General features: G+C 36.4%; 1 protein-coding gene across 1 annotated transcript in view; it reads right to left on the bottom strand.

Annotated features, from left to right (window-relative positions):
• LOC129573433 (connectin) overlaps positions 1-21,903 on the bottom strand; it is a gene marked incomplete in the record, with an annotated part of 125,389 nt that overhangs the window by 38,099 nt on the left and 65,387 nt on the right. Inside the window, 1 exon segment of the mRNA XM_055453927.1 lies at positions 10,084-10,152.

Raw genomic sequence — 21,903 nt, 5'->3', positions numbered from 1 at the left:
TCTCTCTCTCTCTCTCTCTCTCTCTCTCTCTCTCTCTCTCTCTCTCTAGCTTGTCCTTTGATGTGAACCGATCCGAGAACTTTCTTGATATCGTGCTCGGAAAACTTTCCTTTTTGTTGTGGTAGATGTTATGATTTTTTTTTGCTCGGTTCTCGGACCTACACAACACCACTTAAGTGCCATTCACACACACTCTCGGACATTCATTCAGTTCGTAATTAAAGTCGATAGATGAGTTATGATGTAATAGAAATCCTCGTATGTGTTTCAATAGTTACATGTTCGGCCATATAAATGCAAAGAAAAGCGTCCGTTTCAAACAAAACAAGTTGATTTCCTGCGAATTCATCTATCTACTATCGAAAATAAATTGTGTTTCACTTCCTCCAGCATACAATATTTATCTTCGGAAACATACGAAAGTTGAACAATTTTTTTCATTTACCATCCAATTAGAAATCAATCATTTATCGTTTCTAGATCGTTTGGCCCATGCTTAGGGGCCAGGCGATTCTGCACTAATAATTTCGAATTGCCTACGATAAATCATATTAATTATATTTCGTGGCGAAAATGTGCTCTCTTTATCTATTTGCTCCTTTTCGAACATCGTAAAATGATTCATTATTGTCGCCTGCGCGCATCTAGGATTAATTTGACACATACAATCCTCCTACTTTCACATTTTTTCCCTTCTGAAATTCACTGAATTCCAAATGCAATTCACTTTAAATGTCGCCATCGTTGTCCATTAGTCGCTTTTTTATTCAAACTCATTAGCAAAAATTAACATTCAAACTCATCGCAATCGATTTAATGTTCAAACAGGGCTTTGCCAGTATTCATGTTTTTATTGCAATGTTAATACATTGGTGATATGGTTTTGATTGATGTTTCGGAATATTTAATACGCTTACTGCATTGGTGTCACCATATTTTTTAATCAGCTCAATTGAAATGCATTCAGCGCAGTATTTTTTTCATTTGGAACCCAGTGTATTTTTCATATATCATAAATGTGGTTAATTTTTCATTATCAATTCCTTTTGATTTCGATTAATAATTACGTAAAATATTGATATTTGAATAAGCCGCAATCACGGGTGATGTTTCCATGGAAAAACGAATTGAATTCAATGCGATTGAAAATAAAACAGAACAACAAAAAAAGAATTTTATATCATTTACAGTATTTTACTCAATTTCATTGGAATTAAACGTAAACATCAAGGAATATGCATGAAAAAAATACTAGACTCAACAGATTGAAGTATCGATTACAACCAACGCAAACTTTTTTTATACACAAATTATATGGATTCACAATTTTTAACCCGGCATAATTATGAGCCATGGCTATGTTCTATTTCAAAACAAAATCCCATCTAACAATTGCAAAAAAAATTCGGTCACACACTTTCATTGCGATATTATTATTATTTTTTTTTTATGTTCAGCCAATTGAAATTGTTTAATTCATTTTTTGGCATGGACAAAAAAATGTGCATCGTAATGGAAAAAAGCAGAATTTACACTGACTCTGAATTAAAATATCTCGAGTGTGCCTTGTTGAGAGTTACTCATATTCCAAATAACGGCATAAATATATATTGTATTTTTCAACAACTGTTTTAAATGCTTTTGCTATATGTAGTCGCACATTTGCAATTGACATTTAAAAAAATAGCCCAATCTGCTGATATTTTCCAAGAATTGTACCGTTTCTATTCGAATTTACGAACAAAAGCAACAAAAACTGCGGATTTGTTGAACAGTATGAATGTTGAGTGTATATTGAATGAACTATATTTCATATTGAGTTTTTGTTATGGCAAAAAGTCGAGCCATTAAAGCAATTAAAACAGCAGATTTGAGATTCCAAATTGGAAAAATGTATTGCATTATTTTTAAAACATATTCAGAGCACTGAATATTTGAATATTGAAACGTTTTGCTGCTTTTTTTGTTGCTGTTTTTGTGGCGCCATCCATACTAGTACAATGCATTTATGCAAAAGATTAAATTTTTTTGCATTGAAACATCAATTGAATGTTTTAAATTATGTATAACGGAATATGTCAATATTGGAAAATCTGGTGAAAAAAAAAACTCAAGCAAACCGCAGTTCAGGTTAATGGATTTCACCATGATGAAATGAAGGACAACTGAAAAGCGGAGGCGGTTTGTCATGGTTATAGAAAAAATTGTCTATTATATCAGATCGCATGGGGTATTTTAAATTCAGATTTGCGTAATGAAACATGAAATGTTATCGAATGCTTGACGCTTTGATGTGGCGACACCGACACAGCAATCATGTGTAAAAATAATCCAGTCAAAGAAACTCGATTTGGTTTTTGCCCACGAAAAAATTGTCCATAATAACGGAATAAATTATTTTGAAATATATCAAACCGATTGGGTGGGCTCATTAATTTAATGAATAATTAATTTAAAATGCAATTTCCGCGCACATCAAACACAGTACAAAAATATATTCAATCATTTTAATGGTATGTCCATCAGTGGTTGAAAATGTGAAGATCGAATAATGATAAAGAAAAATCAACATTTGTTCCGTCCTCTTTTTGCTTCAACATAAAACGCGAATTTAAAAACGAAACTGGTTGAAGTGATTTCAAGAAAATGAGAGCAGCTATACTTAATGGAATAAATTTACACACAACATTAAGAAGGAAAAGGAATTGGAATTGCATTCGTTCGCCGCATGCCATTGCAACAGTCGCATTAGTGGGCTAAAAGATAAGAGGGAAAAGAATGTATCGTGTCTGATGGTTTTTAACAGTCGTAACGACTTTTATGGTAAGTTTATCGCTATTATTTATGTTGTAATATACTGGACGGGGGATAAGACGGTGACTTCTCTTTGGTTGTGTGCAAAAAAGTTTTTTTTTTCTTGCTGCCGAACATCAAATGGAAATCCATTTTTATATATAGCCTAGATCATTGCATGTGTCATAAAATAAACAAATCCGCTTTTTATATGCCACTCCATTTGCCAGCAATGAGAAAAGTTCATTCGTGATCTAGTTGTTTTGCCGTGTGGCATTTTCTGCAAAATCCATTTTTATGACAACTATTACTGTATACTGAAAACTATTTAAGAAGTAAACAGACTTTTAAACAAAGAAGAAAATAGAGAGAGAAGAAAAATTGTCGCGCGATGGAAAAAAAAACCCGGCTCATCCACGGATCTGTTTCTGTTGCATTCGCGATGCGCATCGTGAATGGGCAAGAAAGTTGTTTTCTTCTTCAGAAAATAAGAATGTAGCGCGCTGAAAGTTTTGTGCAGGTTGTTCACATCTGTGAACATCACGCTGCGACAACGAATAAATCCACTTTTATGGCAAAATATTCTCTTTGAACGCGAATGCAACACGGAATTGGGTATAACTTTTGGCTAGGATCGTCTGTGTTTCTCTGGCACACAAAACATCAAACCATACACTACAACATCAAGTTTTGACGAGAGCGCGCGCTGGAAGAAAACTTTATGTTTTGTTGTCTTGCTCACAATTTTCTTTCGCTCCCATCTGATCATTTATACAGATGTTAAAATCCACTTTATTGCTTATTGCCTTTGACTGAGTTTAGCCGAAATGCGTCCGTTGTGCCATTGTACATTTGGTGCTGGATTTGTATTTACCCGGGATTGTGTGCACTGTATTTTGGCCGACCGAGAATGGCTGCCCCGATTCGCTCATTTATAGTTTCACTTTACTCCCTCAACTTTGGGATAAAGTTATTTTTTTGAAAAATCCTGTGACGCGCTCTTCCGCTCTCACTCATCCTCTATTCGGATTAAATCCGATATAATTTTGAGTTTTTTTTTTCTCTTTCTCTCTGCATTTTCAATTCGTGCGCTACGTAATCCTTTATAACCAATTCAAAAAGTTAAGCGAACATACACAAACTATTTTTTTTAAAATATTGTATTCGTCGAACAAATAAAACATAGTCCAAATTGACATTTCAGCTAAATCCCTGAGACTGAAACAGCGCGCATTGTACGAAGAAAAAAAAATGTCAACCAATTAGCCAGACATGCACATTGCTCAGTGAACTGGTTAAAAGCCGTTTGTTAACTTTTCAATTAAAATCCACTCCTTTTTTTTCTCGCTGTTCGGAAATTGAAAACAAGGAACAAGTAAAAGTACTCAAACACATGGTCTGAAATATACAAACTCCACTTCGAATCGAAATAGACTTTTGTTCGCTTTTTTCACTCTCTCTCTCTCTCTCTCTCTCTCTCTCTCTCTCTCTCTCTCTCACTCGGCTTTCTCAGGTTGAATTACGCTAAAACTCATTGAGCTCTTTTCGAGCAATGAAATGAGAAATTAAAAACAATGGAACAAGGAAAACTTCCAAACTGGCGACTGCTTCAGAAATGTCTGCCAAACACTACGACAATCCGAGCGCATATATTCGTGTTATACAGCAAATGCTTCAAACAAAGAAACTTCATTTCATTTCGACTACACAGGTATAAGCCATAATCACTGGTACCACCACGCAACCAAACACACAATCAATGCATTCTTAGTACATGCTTCAAGGAACATATGCAATTACTCGGCTGCATTATTACGCACACACTCTCTCACAGACAAACAATAATTACCGCATAGATTATCGACCGTCGCTTATGTCGTTTGATATATTGTATCACCGGTTAATTCTTGGTAATATAATCAATGCTCTACGCATAGTAGCATGCTCTTCGATACATGGCATGTGAATACCAACACATATGAGATGCCTGAGATTATACATATGACTTAATTGAGCCTCCTTACCATTTGAATTTGCACAAGGATACAGATCAAGCATATTGCACTCGCTTTTATTGATTCACAGGTAAATTGCGGAACATGAATCTCATGCGAAACTTTGTTTCGATATCTTAAACTAGCAGCAAGTTAATTAGAACTTTGATAACGATAGTCAACACAATGTACGGTTTCAGTGATGAACCAATCGAGGTAAACCGATTTTAAATTAGTATTTAATCAACTTGGTCGAAATTAATTGAATTTGCTTCAATATGCGAGCAATTTGAATGAATTTGAACAAGAATAATAATTCAATCGGTTTCAATGCACTTCTCGAATAACTGGCACACACAAATTTGATTTTAATCTAAATATATTCAACGAAAATATCTATGGAAACATACGAATTTGAATGATTGAGACTAAATTTCATAGCAAAACAATTCTTCGTACTAAATCCACATACTTCAGAAGGTTTTCGAGAAAGTTTTCGTATTATTTCAAATGAATTTCAAATTTAAATTCAATTAAATTCTTGTTTATGATCTGTGAAGGTGCGCAACTTGCCGTCTAATTAAGTGTAGCAAAATTTTTGTGGGACTGTACGGGTTTTTCAAGAATCTAGTGAATGCTTTGCAAATTCCCAAGCGAAAATTGTGTAGAACTCCATTGATTTGATAGAACATGTTTCCCAATCATTGAAATTTTCATGACTTAATTAAAAATTCATTGCATTTTTCGACGCCAAATTCGAACAGTACCAGTGTGGTCATAACGCATGCTGTTTGAAAGTATTTTTTGGCATACATACATCAAATTTTTTTAGCCAACTTCAAATGATTGGCTAATTCGCTTCCACACAGTTTCAATGGGAACCGAATTGGTACGAAACATTCTCTCCTCTAATTAGAACGTTCCAATATAAATTGAAAATTCGATTGTTCCATGGATATGAATAAGTTAATGTGCTTGTGGCTTTTCAAACTGGCATGTTTGTGTACCAATTGCAACGATGGAGAAATCAATGCTCAGTATTTGGTGTTTTTTCTGTTGACGAGAGAGAAATGGAAAGGAATATGAGGGTAAACAAAGCAAGAAATTACTGCATTTGTCCCATAAATAAAACGAAATCTGTTTGCTGTTTGTTTGTGAATTTCTTTCACTCGTGTGTTCCATTCATTCGATTGTATGTTTTTGATTTCGCTGCTCCGTTCACATGAATGTGTTTGCATCAGCAATGAAAGTGAATACATTAAGAGCTCCAATCCATGCCGATTGAATCAATCGATATATGTGCGGTTTTATATCGAGCAGATTGCTTCAATTTTGTGCTGATTCTTTCGCTCTCCTCCCCCTTCCAAAAACGTGTGGTGTCAAATGCAAACCAAATTCATCGACATAAACAAAACTCGACACATCACACAGAATGCATGAGCCGAACTGCAACCAAGTCAAAAACCGACCGCATCAACGGCAACGACAAAACAAAGAGTAAGAAGCCAAAATGGAATAGCATTGTGGAACGAAGGATGGCAAAAGAGGATCGAAGGAAGAGCCAATTGGTTTCGATTGGAATTCGATACACAAGTTTTGTTGCAACCAAGCGTGTATCTGATTTTCAGTGTCTGATTCACAGAGACAAAACAAGTTCTGCATGGTTGGTTGAAAATTCATGTTGATTATACTGGGGAATGTAAATGGATTGCATGCACCGAAACTGTACAAAGTTGTGCTACAATCGAAGAATGCCAAAATTTGTGTTGGGCATATGTTGGACCGAAGGGCGATTTTTGTGTTACCTTTACACGAAAGCCATTCACAATTGAATTGACATGAGAAAGACCATTTTTACTTCAAAGTAGCGGCTCAAAGTGCACGGCATTCTTTTCTGCAGTGGTGAAAATTGATTCATTTTTACAACGAGACACGGATACAAGTGACACTGGAATTTTATGCCATTTGATTTAAACAAATCGTTTGCATTTTTATCGACCTTATTCAGAGAGAATGCTCATAATACCATTCGATGGGTTCTTTTGTGTCACAGAGACACAGACACCAAACGATGCCCGTGCTGCAGTACGAAGGATTCAGTCAAAGAGTGGCGGCGGCAGCAGCGACGGCGACGATGGCGGTCATGGGAATGGACGAATGTCACTCATCGCAGCAGCTGTAGAATGGTTGTTTTTAATTCAAGACCCGATAATGCACGTTTGCCACCCGAAAACAATAAGATTTATTGTGTGTCGTTTCATGTGCACACAGCGCAACATATTGACATCGCTCCCTCGAGCTTCTTTTCCTGGATATTTTATTGAATCGTGTATACTCGTACGAAATGCACAGTGCATCTGGGAGCTGTGTGTGTGTGTCGGTGTTGATCGCCGTTGTCGTCGCCCATTACGTCAATAATGATTATTTGTGCACACTGGCCAAACAAAACATCTATCGGCTCGTGCCAAAGCAGCAACGCTCGCCAGAGAGAGAATAAAAAATATCAACAGCGAGAGGGAAATTGCAGTTGGTGCGGCAACAGTTGATGGCATAGCGCATCCCAAATAACAAATGCCATTATCATGTCTTAGTACAGCTCAAAACGCATTTCTGTGATGGATTCTCGTGCTATTGTGTCATACATATTTTCCGGCTGTCGACTACTCCTCCATTCACTTTGAATCCCACACAATTTATTCTGTTTACTTTTGGCCTCTAACGCTGCTAACGTTCTCGCTAAGTCCTCTCCTCCCTGCTGTCGATTTTTAATTTTCCATCTATTGTTTGGACGAAACCACAAAAACTATTCGTCCATTGTGCCATTGTGCGATTGTGAGAATGGAATATTTCTATTGACTTTGGACATATCGTATGGTTGGCAAATTCTGAACACGATTCTTTCGAATTTGGTCGTATTTTTGTCGATGCGTTTTTATTTTCGCCAGGCAACATACACATAAAAACAAATTATTCCATTGCAATAACGATTGGATTGGCTGATTTGATTGCACTGTCAATTTGTCGTTTAGGTTTTCACATCAAATTCACATAATAATCGAAGGCATTTTTTTTCTGTGTATTTCAACAGAAACAAAATACATACAAAAATCCAAAATGATTATTCGTTTGTAGTATGTCATTTTTATTCAGCTTGTCAATTTAACGGAATTAGCATCGTTTTGTGAATATATATTCTTTCCGGTTCCGAAAAATGATAGCAAACACCCACTCTCTCGGCACTCGTCTTGAAAGCCATATTTTTGTGTATGTATGTGTGTGTGTGTGTATTTCGGAGTAAACGAAACGAGCAAATAAAGAATGAATAAATGTTGATGGCAAATGTCATTCAGAAGCAAATATGCATATATATTTCTTATTTTTTCTTTCGAATGTACGAAATAAACTATACACTGCACCATCGCAAAATCCAAAACCAAGCGAAAAATATTCCAAAATAAACTTTTGCTCGGCTGCTATGCTCTTCGCCACGCTCATGCCACTCCCGCTGTGTGTTAATGCATCCAATTTTTTTTCCTCCTTCTTCTTCGGTGTGTGCTCTTTTTTAAAAGCGACGAAAATATGTTCATTTGCGACATTCTTCACGTATTCATGCGGTATATATATTTTAATACTGACGAGAAAAAATTTTCCTCGTTCACGACAAACGACAATGGCACACTATTACAGCAAAATCCGATTGGCAATGGTAATGCTAGAGCTAAAAATGCAAAACGAACACAACGGAGAGAGCGAGCGAGTGAGTGAGAGATAGAGAAAGATGAACAAAAAACGAATCGAATCCAGCGATCTGCTGAATTGTTTGCGTTTGCTTCGTTTGTATGCACAGTCTGGAAAAATGTTCACTTTTCAACTGTGTTTTCGGCGCAAAACAACCAACACCGAACAAAAGAGAAAAAGAAAAGCGCGTCCGATATGTGAATGCAAAAGAGAGCGCGTATGTAATCGAAATAACAACAGCGTTTAACGTAAATAAGAAGAAAAAAATGAAAAGAACATTGAAGCAACCATGGCAAAAATAATGGTGGAATCTTTATTTTCGTCGAAAATTTTTCTGATAAAAATTCATGGAGCAGATGAGAAGAGACAAAAAGGAAGGAATGTGAGCGGAAAAATTGCGATGTGACATCAGTTTTGACGTCTTCACCCCCGCAACTTTTGCGATTTTCGGCTCTTATTTCAGTTTTCGCTTCTTTATTTGCTTCTGTCTACCGCAGTTTGGGCTAAAAATATGTACTTGATATTGTTCTTTGCTGTTTTATGACATTTAATATGTTTTTTTGCCTCTACTTCTGCGTCTGTGTGTTTGTTCCTTGGCACTGTTTTTATCACATTGTTCAGAGATGAATTTATGAATGAATGAAATGACGAAATGCTTTTGCTCTGATATATATATATATATAATATATATTCCCATGGTGGTGGTGGTATTTGGCCAACAACGTTTTCAACATCCAAAGAGTGCCAAACCATTTTTGACGTTTTCCCTCTACCTGGGTCACGTTATAACATGCAAATCGTGCACGTGTTGAAATGATTCTCTTTCACCGCTGCGTTCCTTTTTTATATTTCTATCTACTCCCCGGCGCAGTTTTGTACCGTCCGGGCGCGGAGAGGGAATGCATGCACTCACGACTTTCTTTTGAATAGAAACAAACATGAGAAATGTTTCAAATATTCAAATTGTTCCGGTGAAATATTATTTCTTTCCGCATTTGGTTTTGTTATTGCTCTTGATGTGAACATTAGATTTACTCTGTATGCCACACATACCGGGCTGCTTTTTCTTTCTCTCTCTCTCTATTTAGTTTCGTTCTTCGGCAAACACAATTTAGATGCGAAGACGGGATGGAAATTATGGTGAATTTCCGCTAAACAAAACATATAATCCGAACAATTTTACTGTTAAGCAAACATTTGGATATACATCACGAAGCGGCTGACTGCGAACTGGGAATTGTTCACTCTGTGTGTTAGTTGGAATATGGCAAATCGTCAGGAACAGAGAATAACAACAAGAAGAACAAGAAACAGCAGAGGAGAAAAAAACATGATAAATGAATTGACGCATCAGATTTTCATTCACTGGCGTCTCATCTCATATGCGTTACGATTCACTCATTCATTTATATATTAGATATGCTTATTACGGGCGAATGTGATGATATTAATGAAACACGATCATTCATATCATTTTTCAATGTGATAACGCCACTCCACTTGTATCTAATGCTCCGAAGCGAGGCATTCATTTGCCAAAGTTACACAAAATCGTTACCTGATATCCTCTTTTTTGCCCTGTGCAATGGCTTCAGCTCAACGTTTCAAGTGGCTCGTTATATTTGGTCTAAAAATAAGCGGAAGAAAAAGAAAGAATAAATTATAATTTTCATAGTTATGATGTCGTTCGAACCAAAAATATCATGAGTATGAAGTTGATACCGACAGCAAACAAGTTGCCTCCAGATAAAATTGTTTGCAAATGAAATCAAATATTCGTTATTTTACCGGAGCCGAAAATAAAGAGGAGAGAAAAAGACAAAAACCCCTTTTCACGAATGGAATGTGACAAAGACCGAACCCAAAAATGAGAGCTGGATGATGGCAACGGTACGAACAAAAGCTGATTGAAAATTTGTACATTCCATTAAGGAGTGTATTGTTTGTTCGGTGACGAGACAAAATAAATAAATGAAGTCGAAGTGGAAACCGCGGCGCAGTACCTTTTATCACTTTTGTTCGAAAATGATTTTCGACAGAACATCGGTATCGGTAGACAAAATATGAATTATTGAACTTTGGCCAACGTGATTTTCCATCAAACAATTAATATGAATTAATAACGCTTGGCATTTGTGTTCAAAATGTTTTTTTTTTGTCGGTGAGTTTCCAATTCATGAATTGACAGGGATTTTTGTTTTGTTTTTTCATTGAATTTGTATGTGATTATCACAAATAGATCCCATTAAATCCGAAATAACTCAATCCATTGACTCGCGTTCAATTCAACTCGTGTTTAAATAAATAATTGTTATAATAACGGATTAATTGAAAGATAATATTTATTAATTTAATAATTTTTTTTTTTCAAATTCCAATTTGTGTCCACGAAACACGATTCCAATTAGGCAGCGTTCCACATACGTAACTAACGTGTTCATTCCTCTCTCCCTCCGAACGGAGCTACAAATTATATCGAGCGATTTCAAATTGATAAAGTGGAATTCCATTAAACATATTGGCTAATGCACCGGATTAATTAATATGGCAAAACGTGCTCTAATCGAAATTTCTGAATGTATGCACGCACGATTAATAGAAAAATGAGTGTTGGAACGATAACCGTTTGGATCTATATTTGGCACAGCACAACCAGCGAAAAATAGATGAACGAAACGCACGTATCCTAAGCAAATTCCAAACAACCCATCCCCGTTTCGTGCCACAATCAGACCGGATACCTTGTTGAAACAATCTAATTGACTGGAATTTCAGAGAACGAATAAAAAAAACCGAACACGTGATGAAATCTAATTATGATTTGGCGATTGTTCAGTCACTTCATTCATTTGCCGGCTCTTTTTCTCTTTTTCCTTTTTGATTTCATCGATTTTGTTTGCATTTTAACATTCCTTTCTCCCGCTCTCGTTCTCGCTCTTTCTCTCGATTCAGTTATTCTACGTCATTCTAATCTTCAACACAGACACTGTTAAGGTGAATGGAGAGTACCATAACGGAGACAAACAAAGCTTGTTGAAAGGCTTATTGAGACATACAAACAAAAGGAAATATGAAAAAAAACACAACGAATTTTAATGTTAAAACCACAACCGTGTGGTTGCTTTACATTGTACCATCGACAAAGTTTTAAATAGGTTGCAGGAAAAATGAAACATTTCAACGTAATTGTTTATTTTTCTGGTATACAGTGCCTTTTGGTAGACGTTGTTTATGTTAAGCATTTTCAATCTCGCTTCGGCGACAACACTTCATGGCCCGGTTTAATCCACGTTCGTTATATCCGAACAAAATTGAATTCTTTAAGAAAAAACATCTCGAGCTCGTTGTGTAGTTGATAATTCAAAACAATCACGATTCAATTGGATAATTGCCATTAGTGAATGTCTTTGTACTTCGGATTACTTTCGTCGAAAAGTGTAAATTATTCGAAAGATCAAATGTCATTCGACGCATTTTATTAAATTGAAAAAAAAATGTAACGGTTTCTCGGGTAACATTTTTGTTTTCACCAATTTTATGTCGGTTTTGTTGTTCAACTTTTCGAAACTTCGTCGTCGGTGATGCTAATTCGGTGGCAGCTTCATTTCACAAGGATAATTAGCAGAAGTGAATTTCATGTTTGTTCACAATCAGGACGCTTACAACGACGATACGGATTAATCCAAGCGTAGGTTCAATTTATGCTTCAGACAATGCAGTAAACCGCGTATTCCGGATGAAAAACAATATAAAGTGATCAGCGAAGAAATTAATTAAAATGAAATCGTATACGTCGGCAAAACATAACATAAACATAAAAAGCGGAGAATAAGAAAGCAAAACAAGCCGTTGGGATGAATTGAACAATGTGAGAATGCGAATGAGTTTCTCGAAATTCAGAAAGAGAATCTGTTCTGGAGCGCATAAATGATTTCGAAGCGAAAGAAAAATGTGTGGCACTCGTGCGCGTACACAAGACGCTTATGTATCAAATGCATGTTTTGCCTAATGAAGCGGAAATGGGTTGATTGAGAATAATAATGCTTTATAAAACATGCGTTTTGCCTTCTTGATAAATGCTCTCGATATATGGTTTAGGTAAACGAGAACGGAATCTCCTTCGTTGCAGTGGCACAAGCAAAATTACAGTCTTTAGTGAAAAGTCATTATTTGTTATTTCGATTTGTGCGACGAAGAAAAAAAACGAATGATTTATCATTGCATATATCGGAATGCAACGACAAAACATTTAAAAAAAAATCACAATTCCCGCTCGAAATTCTGTGGGCTGATGCAATTCTCTCGAGTGGCGGGAAAAAAATTCTCCCAGAATTGATTACGTCTGAAACGCAAATACAACAACGAAAAAAAAAAAACAATAATTAAAACATGATACATTCGAATGAAGAGAGAGAAAAACGAGAGTGTGAGACACACAAAACTGCACCAGGGGAATCGAATTGATGAAGCGAAGAGAGAGAGTGCATCGAATGCAAATGCATATTTAGTATTTGTTTATGGAAATAAATTACCCGTCATTTATGCTTGTTTATGCTAATGACAACAACGAACCAAAGCAAAAAAAAACGCTCCAGAGATCAATGAAATTTAAAACTCCACTATTTTGTTTCACGAGTCGAATTTAATTTTTTTTTCGGTTGTTCGACATAACCGTTTGCATTGGCTGGCAAATCAACTGTGAAAAAATGTTGGATACATATAAAATGAATATAACAGAGTGAAATCATTAAGTGCACTCACACAGACGCACGCATAAATTTCAATTTAACGAAACCGCAAGGACAACAAGAGAGCGCGAGAGGCACAAAAAACGCATACAAACAGAGTGTGTAAACAAAATGAGCGCACATGATAAATTTATAGGCAAATTAAATGACTATTCATAACTTTCGATGTTTCGAGTGATTCACCCTCGTATTCGATGGTGTAGCACGCACAAATTGTACCACCAATCGCTGTTCGGATAAATCGAATTTTATTCTCTTGTATTCGCTTTCTCTCGATATCTCTGCCGCTTCGTTCCAACTGAGCTATACGAAATATTGACTAGGGTTGTTACACGGCACTGATGATGCGTATAGCGGCAATCCTGTGAACGTGGCTTGCATCGAGATGCATCCATATTACCCAGATGTCATATTATTCGATCGACTATCCATTTTTTTTTCTTCGCTCTCTTTCGAATTCGACCCTTGGTTCAAAACTGAACCAAACGTTTCTCTCGATTCGTCGATTATGCATTCAGTGTTATCTTTCTCACAACTGCCAATTTGCAACACTGTGTTTGCGTAATGAATGTCATTCGGATATGGTCGCATCGAAAATATACAGTCCGATAAACCGATAGAGAGCTGTGTGTGTGTGTTTGAGCTAATACCAAAACGCATTTCCGATTTTATGCGGTATAATTTTAGAATCACTGCACTGAATATGCATACACAAAATCATTCATCGGGAATACAGTCGAAATGCAAACCAACTCAGAATTATTTCGAGCATTTCGCACCATTTGAGAAGTTAATTAAATCGAGTTGTATGTATACACATTTGAAATGGCCACTGACCATCGATGCATTTCCAAACCGATAAGGCGTACTGTTGTCCTGTGTGCGTTTGAATGGATGAGCGACGATGAACCAGCTCATCAGGGAATATTCCAACTTATAACTGGGACATTGAAGACAAATATCATCATTTTCGTCATATTCAAATGAAAAAAAACTTCGGTAAATATGTCAATGGCGTTCACTGTTTTTGCCTGCCCACTTCAATTAGTAGATATCAAATCGTTGTCATTATTGATTGAATAGCCCTTCATCGATACAATAATAAATCTTCATGAGAAAGTGGAAATATTTCCATGAAAGAATTGATCATCGAGGAGTTCATCAATGGAAATTGACGTTGATTAATTCTAGGGGAATATCACGATCCTGAATCTTGTGAGATATTTAGATATTTGAAATAAACATCAATTGTATGACATATTTTCGAATATTTTGAATAAATAAATCATTTTTTTGTGGATTTTGGAGATATTTGAGATTTTTTTCATTAAAATACATTTAAATATCATTCATAATCACAAAAATTCCGCCGTATTCACAAATATCCACCAAATTTCATACGACAGATTCTTAGAGATAAATTGGATTTTTTTGAAATATTTGAAATAATTTAAGCGTGATTTTCCCCTAGGATTAATTGGTATATACGAGTTATTTTTACTCCTCTGATATTCATAAGGGCTGTGATTGGTTGAATGACTGTGATTCCTGGAAGAAGAAATTTGAATTGGTGTAATTATATGTGGGTATTTTGAGTGCCTTTCGATTAGAATTATGAATAATCGTGCAACTTTGTGGAGAACCACATATATCACCAGTGGTACTTAATTGCGCCAACGCACTCCGAACCACTTCCATGGATTCCAATTTTACGCATTAATACCGACGGTGATTTCAAATAAACATCAACCTGAAAATGGAATTTGTATGTTTTCCAGCACACCATCAGATTGTGTGTGTGTGTGAATTAAATTGTTCTGCTGGTAGTTCCGACCTACAAAATGCTCTTTTTAATCACACTTCCTCACTGCCGTTGTTCTCTCCGCACCCACGAGATACAACGAGTGTATATGCGCTCGACTCAAACGTTCGTCGTTCCAATGAATTTCTATATTTCTCTTGCTTCTATTTGTATAGAGTCACTAAAATTGCGTACGCAACAGAGGAAGAAACCACGATTGCACCACATTTGTGTTTGACTGTTTTATTTACATTCCCAATTTTTATGTTTAGACATGTTGCTCTCCGTGTACACATATGCCGAATGCTCTTTGCCGAACATCGACGCTCGTACCACACATTTTCTCTCTAATTCTCCATGGATCCAATTGGGTGTTGTAGCTGCTGTTGTTGTTGTTGCTTTTTCTTTCTATTCCATAGTCCGATTTCATGGTGTTGGCTTGACAATCAACACACATTGCTTGCGTTAGCTCGTGTCTAGGAAAAAAAATGGTTATAAACAAATGGTTCTCTGTTTTGTGTGCACCATAGAACATGTCGCATTTTTTACGTTATTCATTGAATTGGTCGTGTTTAACATATGTTCCCTCCTTGTCAGAATGAAGAAAAAAACAACACAAACAAACAATCAATAACAAAACATTCAATTCAAAATTAGCTTTGTTGCTCCGATGGAAACATTCATTAATCGAATAACTGTTTATAATTTCGGTGTTTAACAACAAGCATACACGTTTCGTTTAATTCAGGACGAAAATAAATACATTGACTGTATATATGAAAAAAAATAACAACAATTTTCCAAGACCGACTGGAACTGAATTTCCCATGAACTATTAAAGAACACTTCAATCGGTTCAGAATTAGTTCAACCAATCATGCAATCACAAAGTATAAAATATTCAACTCTAGATACCAATTTCGAAAAATTTCCGTGCGACAGAAAAAAAAGAAACTTGGGAAAACACAGAATGTTCCGTCATTAAAATTGGTTAATTGAACAAATTATTCTAATTCTGTTAGAATCTGGGTAGTTTTTTTGTACGTTGTATTTTGTAACTAAGAATCTATTCATTCAAATTCAAACACTCAAATTCGTTGAATCAGTCTGCCGGTAACGTTTTTTTCAATATTTGAATTGTAATGAAGTTCCAGTTGAAGAGTAACAAAGTTTCTCGGTTTTGAAAGTTCCAAAGTTTATTCATCAACAGCAACTTTTGGTCATTTTCAAAGAAACAACACACCGCGCATCACAAACTTCCACGAAACATCCCACTCACAAACCAAGAAAGGAAAACTCGTGTCCATTAAATTAAATACAAAATTCATCAAGTTTTTGAAATAATAAAAATAACAGCAAAGAATATGACCACCGATAGGGAAATAAATCATGGACGAGTGACAAGTTGTAACATGAAGCAAATGTCATACAGGACGGAAGTGCCTGAGCGACATTGAGCGACGCAAAATAAAAGCAATCAAAAATGAATGATGTAAAAAGAAAAGAGATTCATCGGGATTTTATTGCCTCTCGGTTGTTGACAGTCTTAAATAGCAGCAAGACCATAAAAGCGTGTCCTGTGTCAGCTTATCACCGACAGACGCAAGCGCAGGCAAGCCAAGCAGCGCGGCAAGCACATGGAATCGAATCAAAATAACAGCCAAAGCCTATGATAACACAGATATTTTTTGCCACACGCTTTCGCCAAACAATAAACCGTCACACGGAGAAAAACATCATTGTTTCATGGTGCTACAGAAACATATGCTCGACACTGTTTCCAATTTTCAACCTATATTTTTGCTCTCTCTTGCTGTTCCTTCAATTATTATTATTTTATTATTACATCTTTTTTATGATCACGTTACCATCAATATTTTCTTTTCCTTCGTTTTACGCTTGTTGTTTGTCACGGCACACAAACTGTGTAGTAGCGGAATAATTTCCACAGAATGTCGCCGCCGAACAAGTCGTTTCGGCTAAATAAATCAGCAGCAAAAAATTGAATCGAAACGTATCAAAATATCGAATTGCTTGGAAACATCATGACACGAATGCGGATGACGGCAAAAGCAACAAGGACAAAAAGGCGACGAATTCCATTTGGTTGGCGGATTTTATTTTTCGTTCGGTGAGCCCCTTGAAAAAACGGCTCAGAAAAATGATGATTCAAAACAAAAAGACGCCAACGGCGTTGATCTAACGAAGAATAGAACCAGTCGAGAATTTGATGGAAAAAAAACAAGTGGATTTTCATTTTTTATACAGCGCGCGCTCGTTTCGGATGATGATGAGAATAAAAAGTACTCGAATGAAACAAACCAAATCAACAGAATCTCTGTTTTTATACGAAAGGTTTCATCATCATCATTCGAGTCGCATGCATGTTCCGTTTTCATCAAATGTGAATTTCTTTTCGTATCGAAACATTTCAATTTGGTGAATTGCAAAGAAAGGTACCATCGACCCATTTAGCTGAAATGAAGGATAACGATAAACACAACATATATCGACAAAAAAGGTAATATCGATGGAAATTGTGCATGTCTGCAACAGCAAACTGCTGAAAGACAAGAAAAAATCCATATCTGAATAAGCGAATTCATGAAGAAAAGCGAAAAGCGAATACGTACATTGTGTACTGAGGAAAAAGAAATATGAAATAGGCGATTTCAATGAAAATACCTTAGAAGGAAATATACATCTATGTATAAATCATTGCTCTCCATGCAAGAATCACGATGTGGAGAAGAAACATTTCTTTTTCCTATAAACTAGAGACGAAATTAAGGAAAATCGGGAAATAATCCAGACGACGAAAAAAAAACTTATAGAAAAATCTGGCCGAATTTCACATTAAATCGAATGCAAAAAGGATGCGAATTTTCTCGGTGCTGAAATTGTCGGTACAAATCCTCATTCGGATAACCATTTGGTACGAGGAAAAAAGGACTCGACTTGAAGAATGATAGAAAATTCTTGCTGCAAATAGGAATGCGTAATTCATATATGATTCTTTGACATTTCAACTAGAAAGAAGGCACATGCATGACTGTAACTACGAAGCGAACTCAAAGACATTCTATTTATAATGTATAAAAGGGCAAAGGACTAACTTTAATCACTTGAGCATTTCTATGCCGTTCTCCAAGTTGAACAACGCATATGAATGTACTCAAAGCCAAAGATTATTATCTATATCTCCGGATGTAATAGCATTTAAAGGGTTGTAAATCGGTTGAATTACAACAACAAAAAATTGGCCAGGCACTGGAAAATATGATATGGTCGTTTAAAAGCACTGGTATTCCTGACAAAAACGTAAACAATTCAATTAAATTAAGCAACACTTAACATCTCTAGAAGATAGTATTTTGATATCGGGCGATTAAGGTGATTTCGCAATTCATGCGCCACGTACATAAACACAGCACACGCACAAGAATTTTCCGCTGTGTGTTTTTTTTTGGTCCGTGTGCCAAGAATTTATACCGTAAACATGATGTTTCAATTTATAGTAGTTGTTGCCACTACTTCGAACGAGCAGTAGTTCTTCTTCATCGTTTTACATTTTTTTTCGTTTTTCAAAACACTTTTTTTCATCATTCGCACAGGCGACTGAATTACACATAAATGACTATGTAAATTGTGTGTCGGGGAAGTTCATGTTGGCATGGAAAACATTTAAAGAGAGCCAGCGAACGACAGAACGGTTGAAATTGAAAGAATCGTGTCGAGTCTTGCACAACTTTTGTGTGTGTGATATGGCATCACGTCCAAGAGTATATAAACGCAAATCGTTCAATGAATATTAAACATCTTTTTTTTCTCTCTCTCTCTCTCTCGAATTTTGCATTGGACTCAACTGTCTCACTCACTCACATTCTGTGTGTCGTTCTCTTCATTTCGGCTTTTCGCTTTGCACATAAAATACCGTTGCTTGGACTTGAGCCAACTTAACGAACACAAACTTTCTAATGCTTTAGAAATTAATAAACTTCTCGAAAATTCTGCATTCTCTTTTCCATCTCCATAAAAACATATCTTTTTTCTCTCGCGCTCACTTCTCTCATTCCAACGAATCCACCGTGAAGCTAGAAATGCTTCGAAATAAGCAAGGAAATTTCATTTGAATTCAAAATAAAAATCTATTTTGAATAATTGTTTTGCTTGTACGAAACTCTCTCTCTCTCTCTCTCTCTCTTACTCACTCACTCGCACGCTCGCTCACTCATACCATCGCCCTTCGTATGTCCTCTCGTCGTCGGAATATCAACGTTTCGTTTCTCAATTGCACAGTCGTTTTTCCGTTCGCCCGTTCTTCTCATGAATCGTATTTACATATTTATTTATTCATTTTAGTCCTTTTTGGCCAATCAAAACGTCAACGCTTTAAGAAATTTTTGTTTCTGCTGTTGCTGCTGCTGGTGTGTCTACTTCGTCTTGTTATTCACGTTTCCTTTCATCCGTCGTTTGCATCAAACGAAAATGCGAAGCAAAAAACTTCGACGCTCGAAGATTATTTTCTCCGGCTTTTTCGACTGACTAAAGAGCGGCGATGACGATTATAAGTGAATAATTTTCCAAAGCAGCAAACCATTTGAAAAGACTTTAGAAGCGCATTTTTTCTTCGAAAATGGAAACGAATGGCGAACATCACTAAACACAGCTTCAAAACATATAAATAAAATAGAAAAAGCAGAAGATGTGCTATTGAAATTCATAAGCAATTTTGAGCCCCCGCATTCCGAGAAAATGATGGGAGATAGACATGCGAAGTGAAGTCTTGTTCATTTGAAAAAAAAAATGGTTCGTCCAAGTTTTTCCGTTTCCTTTTTCGTTTATGCCTGCGAGGAAAATCAAAGTAGCAGAAGCGTTGGCCAGACCAAAGACTTATGCGTCCATTTGCCTTGCACAGATTTTTAAAATATTAACGGATTTTCCAACAGCGTTAAAGGATATTTTCGATGTTATTTTTCGATAGAGAGCTCGATGCAATTGACAGCCAACTCATAATAGATTGAATTAGCTACAGCCGATAATAATTTGAAAAAATTGAGAGCTCAGTTGCGTGGGTGATTGTTCTACGAAAAACCACACCACTTCTAACGCCATTATTCAATCAAATGCATTTACGTGGGATTTAATAACTTTGATTTGGGAAAAGTAGAGAAAAAACAGCTGAATAAAAAAGAATCCATGTAATTCTCAGGTGCGACCCTAGCATCGTCCGGATCAAAACAGCAGTTGCAGTATTTTTCCATTATTAATCTTCTAGAATCTTTTTAGTGGTTTATCTGGTTTACGCGAAAGAGAAAGAAAAACCATCCCAATTCGCTTGCAGATACTTTCATCGGAAAGTTTTTCCAATTTATTCGTTTGCCAACATTTTTCTTCTCCGATGAATTCTTCTTTTGCCATGCTCCCATGTCAATTCGAAAGACACTACGGCGATCCGTTTCATGTACCATCTACTTTTTTGTTCTTTCTATCTATCGTAAATACTGAGTTCCGCTTAAATTTGTGGGCAATTTCGTTGACCGTAAAAAGGATGCGGCACCACGGAATGATGTATCATTTCCTCATCTCTTGATTCATCTTTTTTTTTCCTTTTTAATTCACTACATTAACTGCATTCGAAAAAGTAGCAGTACATCGTGCAAACAAGTAATGGACTCGGATGGGTGTTTTTTTCTCGTCTTCTTTCGTTCTTGCTGTTGCTGCCTCACGATTTTTTTCCCGATGTTTTTTGCTCGCCCATTCACATTTATTCAACATTAAATGAGTCATTCCATCAGAGGTCAGACACCCAGATATAAATGCGAACTCATTTTCTGAATTCCCAAAAGTGTTGACGATCGACACAAAAACGTGATTCTTGATTTGAGAGCACAAAGTTTTCGTCGGATGCTATGACAGGTCTTTTTGAATCCTTTTGCTTCAAACAAAAGAGAGAAAAAACTGTTTTTTTTTCTTAGTTTACAGTGAGAATGTGTGTGAGAGAGAGAGAGAGAGAGAGAGAGAGAGAGAGAGAGAGAGAGAGAGAGAGAGCGGGAGAGGGAGAGGGAGCAAGCGAGATAAAAGAGCGAAACTTTTTTTTTCAGCGAGTTCATTCGTGCCTGGTGATGATTTGAACTGTTGAAAGTGGACACATGCATTCGAATTATGTTCTTTGCAATCGTCATCTCAGTTCGCATGAAATTCCGTTTGTGTCACATACCCAACGGGCAATTTGATGCGAGAATTCAGATCGAAATCAATGGAGCAGGTCGATAAATATATGAAAGAAACGAAATAAATGGAGTGGATTTTTTTCTTCTTATGTATGCTCTTATTCTGCGGCGAATTGCGACATTGGCGCATGTTTAATTGGCACAGTCCAGCACCTTTTGAAAGCAACACAAATTTCAATCAGTAAAACACACAACGCAACTCACATACACACACAGACACCATGATAATGAGAACGAAATACAAAGTCTGATGGCTTGATTCAGATTACATTACTAATCTCTGAACATTCTCTTTCTTTTAGGCGTTTTCACGCACCGAAAACCAAAAGGAAAAAGAAGAAACGCTAGCTGTGTAGCGGGCTGTGTTTGCTTTTTGTGAAACGCAAATCGCGCATCAGATTGTCACCACACCAATGCATACCCAAAACAAACCATCAAGCTAATTTTGCAAGCAAACAAATACATTTCGCACTGTTTGTTGAATGTGTAGCAGGCAGCCGCCCTGCAAATGGATATGAAACACGAAACAAGTTGGAAATGAGCGAGATATTGCCAAAAATAAACAGCCACAACACGATACGATGTTGGCATATTAC

This window comes from Sitodiplosis mosellana, unplaced genomic scaffold (assembly GCF_009176505.1).
Source record: "Sitodiplosis mosellana isolate CC-2019 unplaced genomic scaffold, AAFC_SMos_1.0 Smas_scaffold_1, whole genome shotgun sequence".
NCBI classification, from domain to species: Eukaryota; Metazoa; Arthropoda; class Insecta; order Diptera; family Cecidomyiidae; genus Sitodiplosis; species Sitodiplosis mosellana.
The sequence above is the reverse complement of the archived record's forward strand: the minus strand, read 5'-3'. Positions and strand labels throughout refer to the sequence as shown.